This window comes from Limulus polyphemus, unplaced genomic scaffold (assembly GCF_000517525.1).
Source record: "Limulus polyphemus unplaced genomic scaffold, Limulus_polyphemus-2.1.2 Scaffold119, whole genome shotgun sequence".
In the NCBI taxonomy this organism is placed as follows: domain Eukaryota; kingdom Metazoa; phylum Arthropoda; class Merostomata; order Xiphosura; family Limulidae; genus Limulus; species Limulus polyphemus.
In genome coordinates, this window is record NW_013665729.1 from 53,019 (window position 1) to 57,952 (window position 4,934).

Below are 4,934 nucleotides of genomic sequence, written 5' to 3' on the forward strand. Positions count from 1 at the left end.
TCCTCGTGGGTTCTAAAACGACTGTTCATATTCTCACATCGCGTAGAGAAATCTATAGCCAGTGGTTGTCAACATTTTAAGCATAATAAAATGTGACCCGATTTCGATGAAAATGATTCACTTATGTAAAAGTACATATGACGTTTTGTGAAACATCTTTACGTGATGGAGAAAAATGGATATCATTTGCGGATTCAGCGTGTAGGAATTACTGTAAAACACGTAAAAATTTCAAGACAATAAAACCATCGCAGGCCTGTGTTATCAGCAACCTGGACATTATTTGAGAAGCTAACCAAAAGGTTCGCTTGTTTTAAATTAATAAATTTATTGCATATGATCTTCTAACTGCTGTGTGGAAGTTAAAGTTACCTAGTTTCTACTTGTATGTACTTGATTAATACAACAACAAAAAATATCCTGTCAATATTTTATAATATAAAAGGGCACTACGATCTGTTATTTATTTGATCTTCTCATTCTTTTAGTGTGTACGAGTTAAAGGTTCTGAAGAAATAACGGTCAAAACATTAGTCCATTAAGCTACTCCCTGAAAAAAAAAGTTTCTTAAATATGTGTTTTCTTTGGAATATATACATGAAATAATTTTCCTACCAGTAGAAAACTACCAATCCTTATTTAGACAAAATAACTAAACGGGTTCTTTCGCCCAACGACGGTTTCTTTCATTTCTTTTCTTGTTTACTTAAAATACAAATATATAGCCCACCGTCTTGTTTATCATTATTCATCTAACTGGCCTTAATATAAAAAAACAAGTAATTGTACTTAAAGTTCATAATGTATTCATAACAGATATGAAACACTATTATAATTTTAAATACGTTTAAGTGTTAGACTTTTCTTAATAGAGTAAAAATATTTCTAATATTTATATAATTTACTTATAATACATTAAGTTGATATTTATGAAATTAATGAGCTGTCATCAGTCGCATAAAACATTTCTATAAGGCGATTTTTCTTTTTAAGCGGTTTAAGTGAAGATTTTGAAGTTTCCTGCTTTGATGCGTATAAAATGTTAGCTTGCAATTTTATCAGGACATATCAATACCACAAATAATTATAAAAAGTAACGCTATTCAAATTTATAGAATCCTTAACTTCTAGTGTTTTTATGTTGTTGTTACGTGAAAGATACTAGCGGAACTTAACATTAATAATACCACAACCTAAAGTAAACAATAGTAGTATGGTGTGAAAAGTGGTGAATTGGAATACCTCTGTACGTTACTGTGTTTCGCAAGTTTACAAAGTATGATAATTACAGATTTGGTTGCATATTAATATAGTGTAAGCCCAATGAAAATCAGAAGTGTTGAATTCAGTATATAATTAAAAACCTCTATGAATCAACTTACACCTTATTTGAAAGCTATATCTCGATTCTTAAAACTATGATAATTGCTGTACTATTTTAAATAGGTTCTTCGTTTTATTTCATCTTTTACTTCTATCAGTAACTAGTGGCATATCAAGTCAGTATGAATACTGACATTCTTCACTACGTCATAAACTTTAAATGAAATACAGACAAAATACTTTAGGTATTATTTTTTCATCAACCAATCACATGTCATGAAATATAAAATATTAAAGTTATAAGAAATTTATTGTCTTTACGTAAGTAATACAAGTTACATCTCTTGACGATGATATTTTTTTGTGTATAATATATACATTTCTTGCAATTCTTGTCTGATAAAAATATTATTATTGTTTTTCTTTATTATTAAATAAAAAACCGTGTTTTTGCAAGAGGTCCATTTTCTTTAATGTTTGTTATTATTATTACTAATATGAAATGTGAACAATGTCATTATTGAACTTTTATTCTCATAGGACTTATCTAAGATACTAAATTTGTTTATTTGTTTAATTTTAGGCAAAGCTAGCCGGGGTTATCTGCGTTAGCTCTCCCTAATTTTGAAACGATAGCCTAGAGGAAAGGCAATTAGTCAATACCACCCATTGCCAACTCTCAAGCTATTCTCCTACGAGCGAATTATGAGATTGACCGTCACATTATAACGCCTCCATGGCTGAAATTACGAGCATGTTTGATGACAGGATTCGATCCCGTGACTCACAGATTGTAAGTCGAGTGCCCTAACCCCTAGCTCATGCCAGGACCGAAATACTGGTTTCTATTTTGGTGTACGTAATACTTCTCTCTATAACTAGTGACATACTGAGTGTTGACATTCTTCAGTATGTCAAAAACTTCAAGCGAAATTTAATATTTGAAAAAAAATTCTTATAAAACATCCACTTATGATTTGCACTATTAAAGGCTTAAGATGGGTGCAATCGACAAACTAATGAAAGTCGTACTATCGTGTTATTTTAAATTTCGAAACAGATGTAAAATGGATGCTTAGAATGTTAGAAGTTTAGATTCGAATATTTAAGGTATTATATTTTCGTCAACCTATCCCTTACCATGAAATATACAATAATAAACTTATAAGAAATGTATTGTATTTATGTAAGAAACAGGAGTTCCACCTCTTGACGATCGTACATTTTTTAGCAATACAAGAATTTCTTGCAATTGTTATTTCGTTGAAAACATTATCATTGTTTTTATTTTATTATTGTTGAACCATAAACAGTTTTTTGTAAGGGACCCATTCTCTCAAGCAATTGGTTATTTTATGGCTTCAACGTGCATCTGTAATGTTTGACATTATTTTTATTAATGTGTTAGAATAAAACTTTTTCCACTGTTAAATAGGTTTTACATTTCTTCTTTTTTCATATGTTTGTGCCAAACTTGTATGGCACTGACAAACTTCAAGTCCAAAGCAAATTTATGTTTTTGAAATAGTTGATAAGTTATGTGTTTAAAGATTTTGTAATTGTGATTAATGTGTTTTATCTATTACAAATCCCAACCTCTTTTCGAGAACGCCTCCCGTCAGTGGCTCAGCGGTAAGTCATCAGGCTTATGAGGCTAAAAAATTGGGTTTCGAAACCCGTTGTGGGCAGAGCACAGAGAGGCCATTGTTTAGCTTTGTATTTAGAAACAACAACACATTTTCGAGAATGAAATATTTTCAGGTTTTTAACCATAGCCATATTTAAAATGACAATACCAATCACGTTGTAATAAAACAGAAGTACACTAATAAAAAACCCATAAATATCTGAATATATACTATTATCCCTCAAAAGTAGCTGAATATTTTTTGTGTAAGTAGTTTCATGTCTACCGAAGTAGTAAAATAAAATCGAATCGACAAGTGTTGGATTTGCGGCTCTTTCATTGTCATTTTGTAGACCTCAACGTACACAAAGTTTTGATTTTTTAACAGGATATGAGAAGAATCTAAATATATGTGTTAAGGTCACGGTGATAAGAAATGTAGAACGCTTAAACAAAAAATTTGTTCCAGTTTTCAGGATTAAAATAGAGCATAAATAATCATTTTCTTTGACCTAGATCTCTGTTTAGCTTCTACTGCATGCATATGAACCAGGTTAAAGATGATGAAAAGATTATTTATACAAACATATTCAAACTAAATCTTTAACAATGAAGAATCTACTTTAAAAGAAGAAAAATCAATACCACCAAACCATCGATAATTATAACATTTGAAAAATTGGTAGCTTTTAACTATTTAATGAAAAACACTGTATATCGCATTACTTCAGAGTAAATATATAAAATAATTAAATCTAAATTTATAATACTTCAAAAACTTTATATAAGCAGTCATATTCCAATGAGAAAATGCAGGGTTTCTAAAGATCTAAAAATCTCATGTTCAATTCACAGCTGTAGAGAGAGCGCAGATAACTCATTATGTATTTTTGCGCTAAAAAAAACAACAATTTAAAATCCTTATAAATGTTTCCGAAAGTACTCTCTTGTATGTATGTAATTTTACCAAGATGGTGGAAGCATATTTTTTAATTTTAATTATTAATTACTTACCTTTATCATGTATTAGCAAAGTTTACTGGTTGAAATTATGAAACATTCACACATATAAGTTTAGAACACTCTATTTACTTTGAAAACATACTGATCATGTAACGTTTCAGGTGATTGGTTGAATAATAGAAATGATGTATCGAGCTTTCATACGAGTGCATTCATCGGCACTCGTCTAGCGGCTATTTCAGCAATTTTACTTAATTATCAGTATCGCTGGATCACAAAATAATGGATTATTATTGGGATGAAGTAGAATATCGCATTCGCTAATGTAATATTCTATAAATAGTTGTCATCCAATTGTAAATCATATGCCTCAGCAAATGGAATACAATTGAACAAAATCACCTTGCAGCAATATCTTTAGATCTGTAAGGTGCCTACAATATAGTCTAACTGCCCATTTTTGCTGACAAAATGCCCAGAATAGACGTCAGTGTAACATGTGTAAGATGGGCTATAACTGCATTAACTACCAGAAAGTGCATCTTAAAGCATGAAAACTGGCAATTGGAATGTTTCACCATAAATTCTGGATTGTCTAAAGGATCACTAATATTCAACATTTATACAATGCATTTAGTCTGCTCTAACAGTCCGACCACCTTCCGTGTGCCAATCTTTGCTGACGACATTCTAGATTACAACAGAGGTTCTAGCAAAACTGGCACTTAGAGAAAGATGCAACTATCTTTCAGCAGAGCAGAAAATTGGTGCAATGACGTGGATATGGCTATCAATCCTGCCAAACATGCAGTCATCTTTTTTCAGATAGTGTGCTGATGAAGACATACTAACACTATCCTTCGTGGACACTATTATCCGTTTTGAAGAAAAACTTAGTAATCTTTGAAACATAACTCAACTTCAGTAACCACATTAATAACATGATAATCATAACTATCAAAGGTATCAATGCATTGTAAGTTAAAGCGAGGAATAGAGCTGAATAACATCACTTACTTAT

General features: G+C 30.8%; 1 long non-coding RNA gene across 1 annotated transcript in view; it reads left to right on the top strand.

Annotated features, from left to right (window-relative positions):
- The window catches only part of LOC111089364, a 14,964-nt gene extending 12,767 nt beyond the window's left edge, over positions 1-2,197 (top strand). Inside the window, exon 3 of the long non-coding RNA XR_002613639.1 lies at positions 1,907-2,197. This is a non-coding gene — a long non-coding RNA (uncharacterized LOC111089364). The remainder of the gene's footprint in view (positions 1-1,906) is intronic.
- The last annotated feature ends 2,737 nt before the right edge of the window (positions 2,198-4,934 follow it).